This window comes from Bison bison, unplaced genomic scaffold (genome assembly GCF_000754665.1).
Source record: "Bison bison bison isolate TAMUID 2011002044 unplaced genomic scaffold, Bison_UMD1.0 scf7180017864503, whole genome shotgun sequence".
Lineage (NCBI taxonomy): Eukaryota > Metazoa > Chordata > Mammalia > Artiodactyla > Bovidae > Bison > Bison bison.
The window spans coordinates 7,827,175-7,850,117 of NW_011495061.1; positions in this window are offsets into that span (position 1 = coordinate 7,827,175).

Here is a 22,943-nt window from a genome sequence, read left to right on the forward strand (position 1 = left end):
CTCTGTATCTCTAATTTTCTTGAAGAGATCTCTAGTCTTTCCCATTCTGTTGTTTTTCTCTATTTCTTTGCATTGATCACTGAGGAAGGCTTTCCTATCTCTTCTTGCCATTCTTTGAAACTGTGTATTCAGATGCTTATATTTTTCCTTTTCTCCTTTGCTTTTCACTTCTCTTCTTTTCACAGCTATTTGTAAGGCCTCCCCAGACAGCCATTTTGCTTTTTTGCATTTCTTTTCCATGGGAATGGTCTTGATCCCTGTCTCCTGTACAATGTCACAAACCTCATTCCATAGTTCATCAGGCACTCTATCAGATCTAGTCCCTTAAATCTATTTCTCACTTCCACTGTATAATCATAAGGGATTTGATTTAGGTCATACCTGAATGGTCTAGTGATTTTCCCTACTTTCTTCAGTTTAAGTCTGAATTTCGTAATTAGTGCTGGGATAATTGAACTATTTGTTTTTATTTCTAAATCCCACTGGGAACACAGAGAGTAAACACTGTATATTTCCACAATAACCAGAATGTGAGCTTTGTCGTTAGTCAGTCCTGTGTTCAAATCTCTATTTTCTATTCACTTATCATAACATGACATTTTACAAATTATAGCCCTTCTGAGTCTTGATTTCCCCATCCACTCCTTGGAGGTAACAACATGTATCTCACAGAACGAGTTCAAAGGTCAAGGTACAGTGTGCAGAGCATGTGACTCAAGCACTCTCTTCCACTCACTGTGTCAGCTGGGGTTGCAGTCTCATCTGACGGCTCTCCTGGACGGAGGTCCCTTCCAAGCCTCCTCCTGCGGCTGCTGGTGGACTGAAGGCTCGCAGTAGGCTGCTGGCTGGAGACCCCCTTGGTTCCTACCACATGGGTCTCTCGATAGGGCAGCTCACAACAGGGCAGCTGACTTTCCTCAGAGCACGCGAATGAGAGGGTGAGCAAGGTAGAAGCCAGAATCTCTTGTGACCTACTATTGGAAGTGATATCCCACACTATTCATTACCAACTCCCACTCAGGATGAGGGGATTAACACAAGGGCATTAATACCAGGAAGTGGGGAAACTTGGGGCCACCTTGGAGACTGCCTACCACACTCTGAAACTGCCTCTCCCCACACATGCCCTCCAAATCCCCCCTCTCAAAAGGCACCATTTTGGTCACCACCTCTAAGTCATTTCTCACTTTATTTCCTCTCCACCCTCAACCAGAGCTAAACTCCACATGCACCAAAGCTTTCAATCTTTAAGCAAGAGATTTACCTTAATAGAAGCTCTTAATATTGTAACTTGAAGATGTTTCTTTTTCTCCTCTGCAGCTCTCTAAGGTTTCCATTTCTTTAAACAGAGAAGAAACAGCTTTTCCCTATGGGCTTCCCCGGTGACTAGTGGTAAAGAATTCACCTCTAGTGCAGGAGACCTAGGTTCAATCTCTGTGTCAGGAAGATCCCCTGGAGAAGGAAATGGCAACCCACTCCAGTATTCTTGCCTGGGAAATCCACGGACAGAGAAGCCTGATGGACACAGTCCATGGGGTCACAAAAGAGTCGGACACGACTTAGCGACTAAATACAATAACAAATCCCCAAGGAAATGTAGTAGCCAAATTCTGTCTTAGGCATGTGTTTACAAGGATATTCAAAATCTACCTTTATCTTGTATTCAGAAATCTTCTAACCCTATACTGTTTAAAAACTGCCTTTGGCAAGACTTAGGTGATAGGGTATGTTGCTTCTATGGGAATGGATCAGCCCTGCCATCCACTCCAAAGCTGAGACACATTTGCCTAAGGTTTGCTGATTTCTTCCAACAGGACTCAGGTTGACTTCAGTAGCAATCTGGCTGAAAAGGAGAGAGCAAAGAAATGCTGAGATGGGAAAGCTGAGAGCAAGCTGGTACCCGCCCTGTGAGGAGAAAGAGAACTGTGGGGTGGAGGGAGACACAGGGAGCCTATGAACAGCTAGTCTTGGTCTCGGCAAAAAGTCCCAGTGCTTTTTGTGCCATAGCCCTAATCCAAGCCTGGATCAGAGTTCACAAGAGGTCAGAGGAAGCAGTGAAATCAGATAATTGGGATAATCCTGGAGACTTCAAAAAGCACGCAGAGTTAACCACTAGTATTACTGGGAACTTGAGGCTCAGAGAGGCAGAACAGTTCGTTCAAGGTCACGCAGCTTGAAGTGACACCATATCCCCAACCTTCTTTTCCCAAGGTTACATCAGGGGCCCTGACCCTGGAATGGGGGAATCAGGTAAGTCCAGCAAAGTTACAGAGCAGATTTCTCCCCACTTGTATCCTAAACTCTTCCTACTGGCTTTTCACTTGGACTCAAACCAATCCAACAAACTTTCTTCGCTCTTGCTCCCACCCTTGGTGTTCTTATTTCAGTGCTCCCAGCCTTCCCATCACCATGGATACCCTTTGTATTGTTTTTCCCATCAGGGTCCATGCTTTGGAAAATTCTCTCTACCATGTACTCTCCCCTTGCAGACAATAATAAATTTGTTTCCATGGGTTTTATTCATCAGAACCATATGTAACTGCCAATCAGAGCTTCTGATCCATAAGAGATCATCATAGTTGGTATAAATATTGAGCTGTCTAAATAGAAGCTTGTAGCTTCATTTAGTTTGGGGGCGGGGTTTACTGAGGAAAACATGTGCAGTTTCCATAAGGAACTTTAAAAATTTGAAAAAAGCACATAACTATCTGTCACTGCTCCAACTGTGGAGGTAAAACAAGACCCCAAAGCCCCGCCCCACAGCACAGAGCTCCCTGAGCCCCATGCTAGAAGAGATCTAAGCAACAGTTCCTCCCATCAGGCACTGAACCCACTACCCCTGGACTCTAGGTGCCCGTCGGAGCCTCAGGGCAGGACCAGATGCCTTCCTATTTAAAGAGAAAGTGGGCAGGGCTCTCTGCCCTGTGGCCCTACTGCCTCCCCTCTCCTTTCTACCATTAGCGCTCCATTCTCCTGATTCTTGGATCCCATGGACAGAGGAGCCTGGTGGGCTACCGTCCATAGGGTTGCAAAGAGTCAGATATGACTGAAGCAACTGAGCATGCGTGCATGTTCCTGATTCTTGAGGCAGATACACTTGAGGCAGGCGAGTAGGCATGATTTAAACTATGATTAGCAGTTTCCTCCACATTATCAGCCAAGCCCTTTGTAGAGTTTCCTATGGCTCCTTCAACATGATGGTCTCAGCAGACCCTCTGGGAGGTGCAGAGGGTCTGAGGTAGGCTGGGAATCATTCCCCGTTCTCCAGATCCTGTCTGTGCACATGCTGTGTCCAGGCTAACAAAGCTGCGGGCACCTCTGCCCAGCATCCCATCCACAGCCCAGACGTGCAGTCTCCATGGAGCTGCCTCAGCAGGAGGCTCAGCCTGCATGTGAGGAGGAGACACTGGGCTTTCCACACCATACCTCATTATTCCTCACGTGCTGGCCACCAGGCCCACAGCTTTCAGATCTCATGGCTGCCTAGGGGTTTGTCCAGCTTGCCTCCAAGGTGCTGTTGGCAGTGTGGCCAGGTAGAACAGTGAACTCCATGAAGACAGGGGAGATAGAGTTGCCCAGAGAGCCTAGCTCTGTCTCCACAGGCCTGTGTGCTGAGGTCCTTTTCCTGCCAAACCCTCTGTAGATCTTCCACTGCTCTCCCCAGGGCCACACACAGCTCCTGGCATCTTCCCAGTGGAGCGTGGGAGTCATGAGGAGGTCAGACCTTATGGCGGGGGAGGGGTTTGGCCCGTGGAGCTGATCTCTCCTTCCCTAGAAGATAGTGAGATGTACAGGTCACTCTGATCCTGCCCCAAGCAACCCTCAGTGGGGTATGCACACGCCTATGCTAGAAATCAGATTATCAATTTTTTTGTGTATGACAAAATAGGTAGGATATGGTAGATAACCTTTGTCTTCTTGGATAGATATATATACTATATAAATGTATATTTTAAAAATATATATGCATTTTAATTATTTAATCTTTATTAAAGGAATTGAAAGAAATATATATGATCCTTTCAATGAAATCTAAATTAAAACACTTTAAAAGTTTTAATTTAATAATAGGGACTGGGAACCTAAATAAGGATTCAAGTTAAGAAAGCTGATGGAATGGTTATGAGATGAGTCATTGAAAGCACACAAAATGATAAATAATGAGTTTTAAAAAAATCCTTGTCTTTTAACAAATGCCATGGAAAAACATCAGTTTATTTCTGGATAGTCTGGTTTGGGATGCCCAATTTTATTTTATTTTTTTAAAGTAGCATAAGAGGAAAACATAAGTACCTAATAAATAATAGTAACAAATAAAACAAAATCCTATAGGAAAAGGCTTATCCAAATGGAATCATCAAGGAGCCTTCAGAAGGAGTTTATTACATGAATTTTTCCAGCAACCTTAAATGAGGTCAGGCTCCAGTGGGCCTGGAAACCTGGGTTTAGGGATATATCAACACCTATCAAGCCGTGAATCCTGTGCCTTTACATCTCTAATTGTTTCGACTTCTTCCAGTCCCAAAGGCAATAATTCAAATGTCTGACTTTTTAAGCCATCCTGATTTCCAAAAGCTCAAGCACTGCATCTCTTTTCATGCCTAGAACTTGAAATTGGCCTCAACAGATTCCTTTTTCTTCTCTTTTAACTCCTAAATATACTGCTCTTGGGCAGGCAGGGAGCCTGTGCCCTCCTTCAAACCAAACTGCAGGGCCAAGGGCAAAGTCAGAGAGACAGGAGGAATGGTCACCTCTGACCTGTGGAGGAGGACTGCCTTCAGCACTGACATTAAGAGACAGCAGGGCTTGGATCAAAAGACCCCAAAGAAAGAAACCCAAGTCTATAGCTCTAAAACTTCTGAAAACTCAAGCTGCAGCATTAAAGTAGGTATAAAGAGGTCAGAAAGGGCCCTTCTTCTCTTAAAACCTCAAGATTGTTTCTTAACTTCTCCAGGTTAAAACCAACAGCTGCAGGAGATGTCCTGAGGCGACTTCCCACAAATAGCCCAAACCTATCTTCCCTCAGTAACGTTTTGTGAGTTTGTGCTGTTTGACAGTGATCTTGTTGCCCTGGTGACAGCTGATTGGACAAGAGAGAAGCCACCCTCTGCTAAGGGGTACCAGCATGAAACCTCTCAGGGAGCTCCATTAGCATGACCCTCTGTTCGGTAGGATGACTGCATATTAGATGGTGATGAACCAACTCATTCAAACCTTTTGGGAAAGAGCACAGGCACACAATAGTAGCTTGGACTCAAGTTGCATCCTGAATGGCAAAGAGCTGTAGTTTTGATTCTTTAGAGAAGCCCTGGATTCCAGAGTGCATGTCGAGTTAGGATGATGATGGCCTATGATTCCCCACTGTATTAGTTTCTTACTGCTGCTATAACAAATTAGCACAAATTTAGTGGCTTGAAAGAAGACGCACTTGTTCTCTGACAGTTATGGAGGCCTAAAGTCTAAAATCAAAATGTTGATGGGGCTGTGTTCCTTGGAGGTTTCAGTGGAGAATCCATTTCCCTGTCTCTTTTAGCTTCTAGAGGCTGCCTGTATTTCTTTTTTTTAAACTAAAGAACATATGTTTTATTGGGGTATAGTTGCTTTGCCTGTTGGTTTCTGCAGTACAATGAAGTGAATCAGCTCTAAGTATACATATATCCTCTTCCTCTTGGACCTTCCTCCTTGCCCCTCATCCCATCCTTCTGGGTTACCACAGAACACTGCACAGCTGAGCTCCCTGCGCTATGCAGCACATTCCCACCAGCTATTTCACACAAGAACAGCTGCCATGGATAACATTATGGAGGTTCCTTAAAACGCTAAAAATAGAACTACCGTATGACCCAGCAATCCCACTACTAGGCATATACCCTGAGAAAACCATTCAAAAAGACACTTGCACATGTGTCTAAACATGGGAATATCTTGTCTCTCTAAGGTCACCTGCTCGCTCTATTTCTGTTTCCATTTGATTCTTCTCCTGATTAACTGGCTTCCTCTTACACATACTATTCATGACCCCCCATAGCAGCTATCAATCCGGATGCTAGATCATTTTTCAAACCTAAAGAGCCACCATCAACTGGCCACAGTCCCTGTGCTATTTATCCAAAGTCTTTGAAACTGACTGACCATTGGCAAGTCATGCTTGCATGATTTAACTTCATTGCCTGCATTTCTTAACTTGTGGCCTCTTCCTTGAATCACTCCAATCTCTAGTATCTGTTATCACATCTACCACTGCTGTGTCTAAGACATTCCCTTTTAAGAGACCTTTGTGATTACATTAAGCCCACTTGAGTTATCCAGCATAATCCTCCCATCACAAGATCATTTACTTAGTCCCTTCCCTGGTGGCTCAGAAGGTAAAAACGTCTGCCTCCAGTGGGGGAGACCCAGGTTCGATCCCTGGGTCAGGAAGATCCCCTGGAGAAGGAAATGGTAACCCATTCCAGTACTCTTGCCTGGAAAATCCCATGGGTGGAGGAGCCTGTTAGGCTACAGTCCATGGGGTCGCAAAAAGTTGGACACAACTGAGTAACTTCACTTCACTTTTGCCATATGAGGTTACAAATTTGTGAGTTCCAGGGATTAGGATGTGGATGTTTTGGGGGACATTATTTGGTCTGCCACACCTGCTCTGCTATATATTCTTTCAACAAATCTGTATTTCTGGTAATTATATAATTCTATACTACTTAGGCTTCAGCATCTGGCCTGCCCACATCCCCTGGAAGGAATAGTGCAAGTTTGGTATGATTCTATCCTCCATGGCAATAACTGGTGAATAGCTGAACTATTTTCTGGTTAATGACCTATTGAGTAATGATGCATTGACTTGCCATTAGCAGCCAATGATTCATTGACTTGCCAATGGTCAGTCAGTTTCAAAGACTTTGGATAAATAGCACAGGGACTGTGGCCAGTTGATGGTGGCTCTTTAGGTTTGAAAAATGATCTAGCATCCGGATTGATAGCTGCTATGGGGGGTCATGAATAGTATGTGTAAGCAGAGGAAGCCAGTTAATCAAGAGAAGAATCAAATGGAAACAGAAATAGAGCGACCAGGTGACCTTAGAGAGACAAGATATTCCCATGTTTAGACTCTGTGGGGCCTGGCTGTGTTTCTTACCCTGAATTTTAGTGTAAATTCTCTCTGTGCAGCTGCAATGAACCACATCTCTGCTCTGGAGCCAGATTGTCATTTGATTTTTTGCAACAAAAACAGCTCCAAATAGAAGAATCTTTTTGGATTGACTTCTTGAAAAGATGACTTACACAACTGAAGAATTGATGCTTTTGAACTGTGGTGTTGGAGAAGACTCTTGAGAGTCCATTGGACTGCAAGGAGATCCAACCAGTGTATTCTAAAGGAGATCAGCCCTGGGTGTTCTTTGGAAGGAATGATGCTAAAGCTGAAACTCCAGTACTTTGGCCACCTCATGTGAAGAGTTGACTCATTGGAAAAGACTCTGATGCTGGGAGGGATTGGGGGCAGGAGGAAAAGGGGACGACAGAGGATGAGATGGCTGGATGGCATCACCGACTCCATGGACGTGAGTCTGAGTGAACTCCGGGAGTTGGTGATGGACAGGGAGGCCTGGCGTGCTGTGATTCATGGGGTCGCAAAGAGTCAGACACGACTGAGCAACTGAACTGATCTGAACACAACCCTTTAATCCAAAGATCCTGTCTTCAGGCGGGGGTCTTTGAAAACTCAAGAAGGGCAGTTAGGAGGTAAGGTGTTACCCCCTATGACCTACTTCTGTCCGTGGTGCTTCCATTCCTTGCCCTGGCTGTCCTTCCATCCAGCAGCTAGAACTCTTAAAGGGCAGACCCAGGTTCTCCAGCTCTGATCAGGATGGGGTTTTTTGTGACAATTTTCTCAGGGTTGAGTTGCTGAGAAAAAAACAAACTACTCTCACATTGCTATCCTCACCATATCATCTCAGTCCATACTCTGGTCTTCTGCTCTAGTTTCCCTGTGCTGAACTCTGGTTCCTCACCCTCAGCCCTCCCCATCCAGCCCCTCCCAGAATTGACTGCCATGCGCTTCACTCCTAGACCTTGGCTGGGGCTGTGCTGTGACTGAGCATCACTCAGAATCACAGACCAGTAGTGCCCCTACTGCATAGACACCTGTTGCCACCACCCACCCATCAGGCACTGGCACCTGCTCCCGCCATTCGTGAACTTGCCACACCCTCTGGGCATCGGAACCTGCATCTTCCAGCCTCCCAACACGCCCCTATTCTTTCAGATCAGGGTCTCCCTTGATCCCCACAAGTAAGTATCAGTGAGAACCCTGCTGCCTTACCCTCCTTGCCGCTCCCTACTTGCCCAGTGTAGGACACTTCAGGAATCCCAGAGCTATGAACTAATGAGCAGATTTTTGTTCATCAGCATGCGTTTTGTGAATCCAAGAATGAATGAGATCTCTGCTGCCTCCAGTACCTTTGCTGTCAGGGAAAAATTGAAGAAGACCTGAAATGGCTGAGGAGCCGGCTGGTGATTTAATTTCCTCCTAATTTTTCTGTCTCTTGGGAAATGGCAAATTAATTGGAAGCCAGACTTCTCAACTCTGCTGCAACGTAAGTGGTTGCCCCAGGAATGCAGGTCCATGGGGTCAGCTGGGGGGGTCTCAGACACTGGGTCCGGTGGTACAAGGCCACCTGGGGATCCTAGGACAGTCCTTCCCGTCCCCTGCAGCTCGGCTGCGGGATCCTGGGCACATGTGGGCCGTCCTGTTTCGGCATCCTGTGGAGAGCATCCTGCTGCTCAGTATCATCTATTTCCCTCCCCTGGCGCTGTTTTTGCTGTGGAGCTGATCTTGTTTTGCCTTAATCCATGGGGTGCCAGACAAGACCTGGGTAAGTAGACAGGCCCCCAAGGTGCAACACATTGGTTTCCTAAGCCTTGAGTATAGCACTGGGAGCCCTGTCGTGGGTGCTGCAGCCTGGGTTGAGTCTGCAGCATTTCCCAGCTGTATTCAATCCCAGAACACTTTGGTTTCAGAGCACTGATGAACATCTCTCTCAAAGAGTGTTCAGTGACACACATTTAGGAAAATGTTATTCTATTACAGGATTTATCACACTGGATTGAAGTGATTTATTTGCATGTCTGCCTTCCCCACCAGGCTGTGAATTTCTAAAGGGCGAGAAATATATCTTATTTATGTTTTTATCTCCAGCACCTGGCACAGTGCTTCTTTGTAGAGTTGGTCCCTTAAAAAGCTCTTGCCAAGGTCACCAGTTACCTCCATCTTGGTTCCCATCTTATTAAAATTCCCAATAACATTTTACCCAGTTTGGTGCTCCTTCCTTTATCACTTTTTTTTTCTTTTTAAAAAATATTTATTTATTTGACTGTGCTGGGTTTTAGTTGTGACATGCAAGATCTTCAGTTGCAGCAAGAGGGATCTAATTCCCTGACCAGGGATTGAACCTGGGCTCCCTTCTTTGGGAGCAAGGAGTCTTAGCCACTGAACCACCGGGAAAGTCCCCCCACCTTTTTCCTTTTTTTTTTTTTCTGTCTTGGTTCCTGGGACACCATAGTCTCCATAGGACCAGCGACTCGTTTGCATCCCCTGGCTGAACACCTCTCTCCGTTATCTAAGCATTGAAGTGCTCAGGGCTCCATCCTTGGACAGTGCCTCTGCCACCAGCTCCACCCTTATCCCGGGTGACCTCGGGCAGATCCACGGCATAAATCACTTTCTGTAATCTGATGATAATCATGCTTATATCTCTAAATGTGGCCTTTTTCTTGAGCCCTGGACACATATCTGGCTACCTATTTGACATCTTCTCTTAAATTTAATATTTAACATGTTCAAAGCAAACCTCCTGATTTTACCCAGTAAATCTGTCCATAGGGCTTTCCTGGTGGCTCAGTGGTAAAGAATCTACCTGTAATGCAGGAGATGTGGGTTTGATATTTGGGTTGGGAAGAGCTCCTGGAGAAGGAAATGGCAACCTATTCCACTATTCTTGCCTAGGAAATCCCATGGACAGAGAAGCCTGGCGGACTACAGTCCACAGGGTCTCGAAAGAGTTGGACACAACTTAGTGACTAAACAACAGCAAACCTGTTCATTTTCCAGTCTTTCTGATTAGTAAGTAACATTGTCAGCTACTGATAACTGCTTATATCCAAACTCTAAAACTTATCACATTGAAAAAATTTCCCTTTCAATCCATCAGGACATCACTCTAGTATCCTCTCTATGATTGTTTAGATTATTATTTGGCAACTATTCTTTCTTCTCCTCCTGTCTCTATAGAGTAGGCTTCCCCTGCCTCACCCCCATGCCCCCAAATTGATAATAGATTTGGTCAATTGACTTGCTTTGGCCATCGGGATGTCAGCAGTGTGTCCAGAGCTGAGACCCTAACTATATTAGCAAAGTGTGGTTTGGCACTTACGTCCTGTGCTGTTATCAGTGTACTACCTGTCAGCTCCAAGTTCACTGTTTGCTGCCTGAATTACGGAAATAGATCAAGGCCCTTTACATCTTTTCCCTTTGCCAGCTGGCCTGATGTTAATTTTGTCAGCAGAGGGCACTGGATATGACTGCTGAGGAGTCTGTGATGCCCTGCTCCTCAGAGGGCTTCCTGGTTGCTGCTTCTCTGATGATTGTGGAACTCTCTACCTGAGGCACCCAGAGAAACTCTTCATTATCATATTCCTCTTTGACTATTTCAGTAGCCTCTTAACTGTTCTCCTTTCTTGCATTCTTGTTACTCTGGACCATTTCTGGGTCCCAACTGATTAATGATGCTTCAGTTGGTTATATGTAAATTTAAACTATATCAGGTTCTGTTTCAAACTAATTTATCCTATCCCAGCATCTTGGTCCATTTATTTATTTGATTTTGGGCCCTTATCACAACATTTGAATTATGAGATCATTATAAAGTATCCTCATATCTGGTAGGACAGGTCTTCCTCTTCAGTGCGATTTTTTAGGTTTCTTTTTGTTGTTGTTTTTACAACACTTCCCCACCCCCTCCCCCAGACTGGAGTACAATTGCTTTACGATGTTGCGTCGGTTTCTGCTGTACAAGGAAGTGAAGCAGTTATGCGCATACATATGTCCCTTCCCTCTTAGGCCTCCCTCCTGCATCCTTCCCCTCTAGGTCATCACAGAGCACTGGGCTGAGCTCCCCGTCTACACAGTAGCTTCCCGCTAGCTATCTACTTTACACCCAGTAGCGTGTATATGTCAGTCCTACTCTCCCAGTTCCTCTCACCCTCCTCCTCCCACCCTATGTCCACCCCTTCAATGCATTTTTTCCCAACCTTCTTTTCTATAAACTCTTCCAGTTGAATTTTAGAATCATTTTGTCATGTTCCAAAGAAACCTCAATATTAGAAATTCACTTGGAAACATTCACATCTTGATGCTATTGAGTTTTTCCATCTAACAGATTGACACATCTATATTTAGTTATCTTTTATATCTTCAATAAAGCTTTCTGATTTTCATTATATAGGCCCTGCATTTTCTTTGTTAAGATTATTTGCAGGCATTTATGTCTTTTGTTACTATTCTGCACCAGATTCTTTATTTTTCTATTATATCCTTTAAGTGAGTACTATTGTTATTTAGACAAGTTATTGATTTTTACATGTTTATTCTGTAATGAATCATTTTATTGAATTCTCCTTATCAGTTCTACATGTTTTCAATGAATTATCTTGAGTTTTATGGGTTTGAAATTCATCTTGACTGTAAATAATGATGGTTTTCTTTTTCTTTCCAATAATTATACTGCTTGCTTATGTCTTGCATCCCATTATATCAGTTAGAACTTTTAGAACAAACAATGTTATATAATAATAGTAGTCTGGTACATTTTTACATTTAGATGCAAAAAAATGAAAATTGACCCTTTTTTCACTCTCTTTATAAAAATTAACTCAAAATGAATCATACACTCAAATATAAGAGCTAAAACTGTGAAAGTTTTAGAAGCAAGCATAGAGAAAAAATCTTTGGGTCCTTGGGTTAGGCAATAATTTCTTAGATAAGACACAAAAAGCGTGAATCATGAAAGAAAAAAATGATAAGCTGGACTTGATCAAAATAAACCTTTCGCTTTTTGAAGGACACTCTTAAGAAAATGAAAAGACAATCCCAAATAGAAGAAAATACTTTCAAAACACAAATCTGACAAAGAACTTGTATTTAGACCATATAAAGAACCCTTGCAGTTCAATAATAAGAGGGAAAACAACTATATAAAAAATAGATGAAAATTTGAACAGACACTTCACCAAAAAAGATATATTGGTGGGAAACAGACACATGGAAAGATGCTCAATATCACCAGTTATTGGACGAATGAAAATGAAAGCCTAACCAAGATACTACTGTGTATTTATGAAAGAGCTAAAATCAAAGGACTGATAATACCAAGTGCTGATGTGGGAGTAGAGCAGTACAGAGTTGGTGGAAGTGCAAAGTGGTACTGCACTTTGGAAAACAGCTTGGCAGTTTCTTATAAAATTAAATATTTACTTAAATTTCTACTTTTAGAAAAATTCCATGAACAGAGAAGCCTGGCAGACTACAGTCCATGGGGTCACAAAGAGTCAGACCAGACTGAGCAACTGAGCACGCACGCATGCAATACTTTTAGATATTTCCCTAGTAAAAGTAAACATATATGTTTACATGAACCCCTTTACACAAATGTTTAGAGAGACTTTATTTATAATACTCTGAAGCTTAAAACAAACCAATGTCCATCAATCACAGAATGGGTAAACACATTTGGTACATTTATACACAGAATATATGCATTCAGCAACTTGGATGAGTCTCAAAAGCAGTATTCTAGGTGAAAGAAGCAAGACACCAAAGGCTGCTGCATGATTTCATTATCTGACATTCTGGAGGAGGCCAAAGTATGGGGACAGAAATCAGATCAATGGTTGGCAGGGCTGGGGAAGAGGAAGGAATTGACTCTAAGGGAACTTAAGGGAACTTTTGGGGATGATGAAAATAGTTTATATATTGGACATTGTGGTGCTTAAATGATGGTATATATTTGCTAGAACCTATCAGATTGTACACTATAAAGGGGTAAATTTAGTGTATGCAAATTGTACCTCAACAAACCTTTTTTTAAAAAGACAAGGATAGGACTTCCCTGGGGGTACAGTGGATAAGAATTCGTCTGCCAATGCAGGGAACACAGGTTCGATCCCTGGTCCAAGAAGATCACACATGCTGCAGAGCAACTGAAGCTGTGTGCCACAACTACTGAGCCCAGCTCTAGAGCCCACAATCCAAAACTGCTGAGCCTGCATGTTGCAACTACGGAAGCCCGAGTGCCTAGAGCTTGCGTTCCACAACAAGAGAAGCTACTGCAACGAGAAGCCCGGCTCCACAACCAGAGAGGAGTCCCTGCTGCTGCGGCTAGAGAAAGCCCGCACTCAGTAATGAAGCCCCAAGTACAACCTACAATAAATCAATAATGAAAAGGACAAGGATACATGTATTAGCTGTAATCCTTGTTTTTCTCCTTGTTTTAGTAAGAATGCCATTATTTATGTATTATTTTGGCACAGCTTTGAGGGGAAAAAAATGCATTCTTTATTATGTTAAGAAAATAGCCTTTAGTATCATTAAGATTGGGCTTCCCAGGTGGCGCTAGTAGTAAAGAATCTATCTGCCAATGCAGGAGATGTAAGAGAAGTGGGTTTAATCCCTGGGTTGGGAAGATGCTCTGGAGTAGGAAATGGCACCCTACTCCAGTATTCTTGCCTGGAGAATTCCATGGGCAGAGGAGCCTTGTGGGCTACAGTCCATGGGGTTGCAAAGAGTCGGACGTGACTGAGCAGCTGAGCACATTACATTGTAAAGATTTCTGAGCTGTCAGGATAATCATCAGACAGAAACTGATCTGGATGATTTAAGCAGAAAACAAATTTACTAACCAGATCCTGGATAGTTAAGAGAAGCACTGGAAAGTCAGGGCCAAAGGGAGCCTGGGCAACTTGCCCCACAGCCCAGATCATGACACAGAACAAAGAGGAACGTGCTGCCATCTTGGAATGTGGGATCCACCGCTTGAAATACTTGCACTGCTGGGCCTAGGGCCAGGATGCTGCTTCTGTGCTTCTGTCATGGCTGTTCCTGCAAACTGATGCTGCTGCTACTAATGGAACCACTGTAATTTTTTTTCCTGCATTCAATAAAGTTGAAATTAAAAAAAAAAATCTCTGCTCCCTGTTATCTTTGCTCCACCCTTTGAGTTTAGGTCAAGTGCCTCATTGTTGCTGCAAGGGTGGGGCTGGCACCCATGGCAGTGAGCATTCGTTTTCTCCATTTCTAAAGGGGAAGAGCTCTGCCTCCACCCAAATTCAGAAAGTGAGGAGTTTCTCAAATACAGGGAGGAGGAGGGATTGCTCTCCCACATGTGTGGAATGCTATCCCACTAAAAAAGTCCCACCAGGTGTCCACTGGTATCATCTGTTTCTAGTATTTTGGAGAATGTCCTCTTTAAGAATAAACGTTGAATCTTCATACATGATTTCCCTGCTCCTGCTGAGATACTCATGTGATTTCTCTTATTTGACCCATTGATGTGTTCTATAAACAGATTTACTCATATTAAAATGGCTTTGCATTGCATTCTTTGGGTAAACCCTGCTTGGTTGTGGTAAATTTTTCTTTTAATAGACTGTTGAATTCCATCTGCTGGGTTTTGTCTCGAATCTCCATGTCTGTATTCATGAGGGAGCTTGGTCTCTTTTCCTTTTATTTTATGCTCTTTGTCAGTTTCAATGACATGCTGGACTCTTCCTCTCAGGAATTTTCTACCCCCTGGTTGGGATTTCAGCTCTGAAATCTTTTTCATAAACTGTAGTCTTCACTACAGCCCATGTGGCTCATCAAGCAATAGGAAATTATGGGGATGGACACAGATCTGATGAGAGAGTCCAGATGCCTGAGGCACCCCTTAAATTACTCTGGGACAATTACCAAGGGCCGACCATGTGCCAGCTGCTCAGTTATTTAACCTGAAGCTTAAATAAGCTTCTCCTCTGTGGGTAGAATTCAGATGACCCATGAGAATCATCTGGAAATAGAGAATGTGAGAGCACACCCCAGGCCATCTCATCTACCCGTGTGTTATGGTTGGAAAATGTAGGCTCACTAAAGCGAAGAGACCTGCCCCAGGTACATACCCAGCTTTGCCTGATTTTTTCGAAACTTGCTCTTTCAAAGACTCCACTTCAAAGACAGGGCAGCCAAAATATAGATTCAGACCCTGCTGAAAATATCTTTTGGGCCCCTCAGTAAGTGTGGATGAGCTGAAACTCCTAACACAGCTGGTACTGATGTCCGGTACTGTTGGGCCTCAGGCCCCCTGAAGACCTCTGAGCCCCTGCCAGCTGGCCCACCCCTCATGAGTCTTGTCCAAAGAGAAGTATGAGGAACATCATATACGGCCCAGAGCCTAAGCCGAGGGTTTGGAGTCTGGTACCCTGGTTTTAAACCCCGCGTCTAGCACGTAGTAGTCGTGAGGCCTGGGATTCAGAAGCCTCAGTTTCTCATCTATACAATGGGAGACTGAAATAGCCTAAAGTGAAGCCCACCCTGGGCTAGAACAAGCGCTCAGTTATTTCTATAAAGAATGCGCTCCATGCCACACCTGTGGCCGACAGTAGGGCTACAGAGATAACTAAGACTGAAGATGGTGTAGTGCAAATGTATGTTCAAGACACACTTTTTGCTCATAGGAATGGCATCTTTAAAAAGCCTCATCTTTCACTTTTCTCTGGAAGCAGTGTTTAACAGAATAAGAAGGCCTTTGAAGAATTATCAGGACATGTCTTTCTCATCCTCTCAAGCTCTTTGATTTTTATGGAGACACGTTCATGATCTCTCACCTGTGCTTACCTCTTCTACATTGCTCACAGCCCAGGGGTTCTCTGGGAGCTGTGTCCAGGGCCAGAGACCCAGGCCAACATCCCACAAATTTCTTCCAACCATCTCCTCCATTCCTCACCTCTCCTGTTCACCCAGATCCCACTTGGGAGCTTAGTAGTGTCCTCTGGGCCTATGGCCATTGTCTTGTTTCACAGCAGAACTGTCTGCAAAGCTTTCCCTTGAGTATTTTACCTTGTATCCATGTCCCCAGGTCTGGCATCCCAAGAGTCTATCCCATGTTACTTTCTAGAATACATAACAGACCAAGGTAAAAACTGATCCATAGCAGAGTTCTGCAGACAGTCTGACTCTGTAACAGCCTTGGCCTGTAAAGATGAGGTGCCATGCAAAGGATAAGGCCCCTGATGGCATGTCTGGAGAAATGACTACACTGAGTCACTGAGTGACCTTGGGTGTGTCTGTCCCTCTCTGGGTCTCCATTTTCTCCTCTGTGCAATGAAAATCCTCCCTACAGCACTGATCTCCCTGGTCTAATGGACTTTCAAATGGGGCCAGTGAAGTCAGAGGTCTTTGAAAAGTGTAAAGCTGCAAGGCACTCTTACTGGTTGAGGTTTTGTTTAATTGGCAATATGAGAAGACATCTTGGTCAGAAATTGTTTGGTTACCAGGACACAGGAGAATTTCCAGGCACCCCATGGAGGAATTATAACTGGGCTTCACAGGGGCTGAAAGTCACCAGTCCTCCTCTCTCTGCCTCTGCCTGGGGTCACATTCCTCTCTGCTCCATTCTCCTCTCTGTTAAACTAGTCTCTTTTCCAAAGCTTGCAGTGATGTTCCCCAGATTCAACTCCTCCGCCACTCTGCCCGGCATTAGTGCGGTAGTTATGGCGCCCAACAGCATATAGTTGACTCTGCCCTTGTGGCCTAAGACTCAGCCTGGGTGGGGCATCCACCCTTAATGCCATCAGTTTCGGGTGCTGAGTGTGACCCCATGTTACCCAGAACTGACTTCAGTCTGGTGGCAGGTTCTCAGAGAGGAAGAGAGCCCAGAGCAGGCTTGCTGGAGCTAAGTCAGCCATCTTGGTGCTTCCTTTCATAATGGAGTAGAACCAGTCAGGAAACTGGCAGGTGTAAAGTCACACAGAGAAGTAATATAAGAGCTGGCGCTTGAATGCAGGCCTCCCAACCCATGAAATAGGATTTGTTTTTTAATCCCTCCTGCCCTTCTCTGGTTCTGATGCAGAGAACTGTCTGTACTGGGTGGACCTTCTCCTGTAATGGAGAAATGGAAATCAATATGACAGGCCTTGTGTGGCTGGGTGGGACCCACGGTGTGTCTTTTGGGCTGAGGAGCTGGTGTAGGTTTGGAGGGCTGCCTTGCAGGGTGAAGCCTCGGAAGTCAGGCTGTGGCTGCACTCTGCAGTCCTCTGGCCATGTGGGTAGTTACCACTTGTGGCTACAGGAGTTCTAGGGGGGCCCTTGGGCTGATTTAGTGCCTCTCCTCAGGGCTCGAGTGCAGGACTGGGCAGGCCATTCACTCAATGTCAGCCACAAAGGCCTCCCCAGGACATGCCTCTTGCCTCCCAATCCTCCAGCTCCATATATGGTCATCGAAAGCCTGAACCTCATCTCACATCCACACTCTTTTGATTGCCCCAGAAAAGGAAGCCTTGCATTCATTTTGAGAAGCTTTGCTAGGCTCTGGGGATATAGTGATGAGCAAACAGAAGCGTTTCTGCCCTGAAAGGGGTTCATGGCCTGGAGCAGAAGGCAGACAAATCCACTCTGTGCTGTAGAAGGAAGGAACCAGGAGCTAGGAGGACACAGAACAGCCCCTGACCTGGTGCGGGTGGGGAGGTCCCACCAAGAATGATCTCCCTGAGAAAGGAGCTGAGGTTGGGGCTTGCAGGATGAACTAACAGTTTTGAGCACTCAGGGCTTGCTTGGCCAGGATGAACTAACAGTTTTGAGCACTCAGGGTGTGCTTGGCTCTAAATTCTATACATGCATCATCTCCTTCACTCCTGCAGCTACAAGTGCTATTGTTGCCTCCATTTTACAGACAAGGACATCAGGGTTTGCAGAGCTTTTGTAAATGGCCCAAAGCCACATTTTTTTTTTTTTTCCTTTTAAATGCTAGAGCTGGGGATTTGAAGCCTGGCTGTCTGGCTTCAGGTCCTGCATATGTAACCACTAACCACAGCAGATGTTAAGTAAGCAGAGGTGGCAAGATAATAGCCAGCCTGGGGGAGGCAAGCGAGGCCAACTTGGCAGAGCTCAGCACCATGAGTGAGGACAGCCAGGTGCCAGAGGAGGCCTGAAGCCTGGCAGGGCCTTGTAGGGGCTTGGGGGACCTTGCAGGCCACATTATGAATTTTACTGTTTATCCAGAGCACAACAGGTTAGAAAACGCAGAAGGAATTTAAGGACAGGAAACACAGGATCAAAATTGTAATTTTAAAAGATCATTCTGTTTACAGAATGGAGAACAGATTGGAAGGGGGCAGGAGTGGATGTGCGGAGACAAATTTAGAGGCCACTGCAGGGCCCAGGGAGGGATGATGCAGCTTGGAGGAAGGGGCTGTGAAGACACAGGGTGGGTGGGAAGTAGGAGTGCAGAGTTCTCTAGGAGGGAAAATTGACAGTGTTTGGTGACTGGGGCTGCAGGAGAGGGAGGCCTCAGGGAGATGCTTCAGGTTCTGACTTGCGCAACTAGATGAAGAGTGGGGCCATTCACGGAGAGGGAAGACTTCGGGAGAACGACTTATTTTCTGCATTCATCCGCACGCTTATGTGACTCTCCAATTCTAGGGGCGGTTTTACTTTGCGAATGTTTAATACTAGCTGTGTCTAAGGGGGGTGGTGTGGCACTTCTGGGAAATGACAAAATGGCAGTCTTGCCTTTTCTGCCCCTTATGGAGCCTGCACTGTCACCAGGAAAGTGACTTACCAGGGCCCACTCCAGCACGTGAAGGGAATGAGCTTCTAGGCAGCTTTTCTGGAGGCAAAATCTCAGCCCCTTCTTTCCAAGCTCCCTCTGCAAGAAATTCATACTCTTTCTAGAATTCCACATTCCCCAAAACCCAGGTTCTCCCAAGGACGGCTGAAAGTAAGGTGGGGATAGGGGACATACATTTAAGCACATGGTGTGATAAGTATGAAGTAGTTCAACAGAAAATCCCAGGGAAGCTGTTCAAAGTCCCACTTCCAGCCCAGAAATTGAAGTAGAGATGAGGCAGTAGCCACTAAACAAATAACAGTAAGCAATGGCTAAGAATAAGAACCAGCCAGCTCCTATCAGTAACACAAAGTTTCATTGTCCCACCTGAAAAACTCTCCTCTGGCAGGTGCTTGTTCCATTCCTCACAGTCGAGGCATTTAGTGAAGCAGGTTTGCTGGACATGGTGGTGCCCATCCAGACACCCCCTTTCAGACCAGGGCTTTCCATCCTCCAGCTGCCAGGAATGGAAGCTTCTGGAAGCTCATAGCCAAATCCACTCTGGAAACTGCCCTCCACCTCCTTGCTGCCATACTTAAGGTTGGGTGCTCTCTTGATGCAGCCTTGCTTAATCAAGACAATCCTAAAGGCCACCCCAGCTGCAGAGCGCCAGCCCCAGAGGGTCCCAGTGTACTGGGCATCCCTGTGGGATTCAGTGCTAAATGAAAATGTGGGGCTCCCTTGTTTAAATTATTAAGCATTTCAAGACAGCAATGGATGGCATAGCACTAAACCAAGCACTGGGTCTGTCTGAGCACAGGGCCCTGGTGACTATAGTCTGAGCACACCCACAAAATCAGCTCTGCCAGCTTTGGGGCAGTGGGATAAAGTCCAGTCCCATAACTTGGACCAGGCTATGCTGAAGAGCACGCAGTCCTGCTGGGTCCCAGGGCTGTGCTGCTCACTCCCCCATGGCTGGGAACCACCTGGGAGCTTGCGATCCAGCAGTTCTGGTGCAGGACTTGCATTTCTTACCAGCTCCCTGGGGACACCCGAGGCTGACCGTCTTCAGGTCACACTTTAAGTAACAAGGTCCCAAGAGACAGCTCAGGTCAATGATGTGGACCTGAGCATCAGTGTTTCTTTTCACTTGGCCTCTCCGGCTACAGATCTTATCTTTAGGGACCTGGCACTTCTGTTCTGAACTGTGAGTAGATACCTGAGAGTTAGACTCACCTGTTATGTCATGAGTCAGTTTGGGTTTAGTCAAAGATAGGATCTCCTAAAGGTAGGTAGTCTGTATCAATCTGTTCCTGGTAACAGGAACAAGGACAACACAAAGACACCTTAACAGGTTGTATTTATTGAGCACAAACCATATGCTAGAAACAGAACTAATCATCTCACAGGCATTGTCTTTTTTCCCATAGTTTGTAACTGTATTTAGTTGAAAAGTACTATTAACATTAACAAATACACATTTTCCAGGCCCTATAACCAGTAATTACATTATATATATAAAAAGTATTTAAAGACACATAAACTTTTTACTATTAGTTTTATTTGTTTAAAAATTTTTAATTTATTTTTATTTTTTGGTTGCACCATGCAGCATGTGGTACCTTAGTTCCCCAGCCAGGGATCAATGCATATCCCCTGCATTGGAAATGTGGAGTCTTAACCACTGGGCCACCAGGGAAGTCCCTACTACTAATTTTCATGCATAATCTTGCATATGCCCTCTAACATCCTTGGAGTAGGTACCACCTTGATGCCCATTTTACAGATGTGGAAACTGAAATAAGAACTGTTCAGTAACCTGCCCTTTCTGCCTGGCTCCCAAGTCCTGCTCTTAAATACTCTCAAGCAGTTGGTCTTAGTTGTGAATAAATGGGAACAGGTTTACACTAAACACTTTGCAACGTGAACTCACAGGGGATTGTCCACTTGCTCTTTACAGCCATCCTGAGACACAGCACAGGGATACAGATTATAGATAGAGTGATTGAGGCCTGGAGCTGATGAGTGACTTTCCAAGTTCAGAGCCAGTCTGTGGGAGATGGAAAGCCCAGGGAACTAGGGCTTTGTGGGCACCCCATGCTGTCACTTCTCCATGGGAGGGCTAACAGGAGGAGGAGTGTTTGAGGAGGTGGGGACCCAGCTCCAAGACTGAGGTGTTCAGGCAGTGGCTCCAGGGAAAGGACAAGTCCAGGGACAGCACTGGGGAGACATGTGTTCCCAGGAGGGGCCTTCCTGGAGGCTGGTGCTGAGCTTCTGCTGCCATGGGAGAGGGTGAGAACTTACCCCTTCCTAAGGACTCTCCTCTGATCCTGGAGCAAAGGGCTGGAAGGGAAGCCTCAGACCCTTGGGTTGGAAGACTGACTCCAACTATTGATGGTGAATCGGTCTCAGTGTTTATGCAGTGGAATTAAGAATAGTGCCCTGCCTCCACCCCCAAACTGGCTTGTTAGGAGGATTAAATGATTTCTTCCATGGAGGGCTCTGAGAAGAATGGGTGGTCTTCCTCCTCTGGTAAGAATTGCATGTGTGCTAAGTAGCTTCAGTCGTGTCCGACTCTTTGCAACCCTCTGGACTGTAATCCACCAGGCTCCTCCGTGCATGGGATTCTCCAGGCAAGAATACTCGAGTGGATTGCCACGCCTTTCTCCAGGAGATCTTCCCGACCAGGGATCGAAGCCGGGTCTCCTGCATTGCTGGCAGATTCTTTTACCACTGTGCCACCAGGGAAGCCCTGTAAGTGAGTGTTAGTCGCTCAGTACTGTCTGACACTTTGTGACCCCATGGACTGTAGCCCACCAGACTCCTCTGTCCATGGGATTCTCCAGGCAAGAATACTGGAGTGGGTTGCCATGCCCTTCTCCAGGGAATCTTCCTGATCCAGGGGTCAAACTCACATCTCTCACATCTCCTGCATTGGCAGGCGGGTTCTTTATGCTAATGCCACCTAGGAAGAGTTCATGCAAGTGGCTCTCACCTCCAACATTGGATGCGACCAACAGCAGGTCCCCTTGAGCTGAGGGCCTGGTACATCCTTGTCTGATCAACTACCAGCCTTCACCGTGTTGGTGGGACCCAGCCCCTACATTTCCATCCTCCAGATCTCCCTTCTGTTAACATGTTGGGAAGCAGATCATTGTTGAAATTCTTCCCCATCCATATGGAATATACACAACCTTCAAAGAAAATGACACCAATTTTCTCTCCAAGTGCGATGAAATAGAAACAGCTCACCTCAGGGTCAGGATGACTTCGTTTTGGTCACAGCTTTGCCCTTAGGTAGCTGTGTGATTTGGGGAAAGCACCTAAACTTTCTGGACGGTGGTTTCCCCACGTAAACTATGGAGAAGTTGGATTGCATTTAATTTAAGAAAAAAGTGCCCTGACCTCCTACTCCAAGCTGGGCAATGCGTGGGGCCCCAGGGACATAAGACTAGAGAAGCCAAGCCTCTCTCCTCAAGGAATTCCACTCCAGAGGAACACCACTGGAGGAATGCATCATTTAATACTTGGGTTTGGCTCTGACATTCTAGAATTATGCCCATTCTCAGTCTTGACTCCTACCAACAGTATTGTGTTCAACAGTGAACAAATAAATGTCTGTTGTTAATCTTTGTTCTTCCATCAGGTACCCACCCATTCTGGTCAAAGAAACATTCCAATGACAACCATCTAAATTCTGAACCACTGGCTTGGTTCTGACGATCTGAGTTCTGAACCACTGGCTTGGTTCAACAATCTAAGTGCTGAACCACTGGCTTGGTATCTGCCCAAACAAGGTCCTCTTGCTGGTCAAAGTCCAGTGGCTTCCAAAGTTTAGATCTAGTGATATTATAGGTGACCTTTACTTTCTCTGGGTTAGTGGAGACAGAGACATTGCGAGGTCCCCTCTGACATTCTCCCAGCTTACCTGTGCCCTTTTCCAAGAGGCCTCTGGCTGGTACTTTACATCCGCGGGCCTGGAGGCTTATGTCTCCGTAATTCAACAACCACGGCAGCTGGTTCTTTTCTCTTAAGATTTAATACTTGCCATTTATCTGTGTCAAAATTGCAAAGGACCAAGTTTCCAAAGACAGA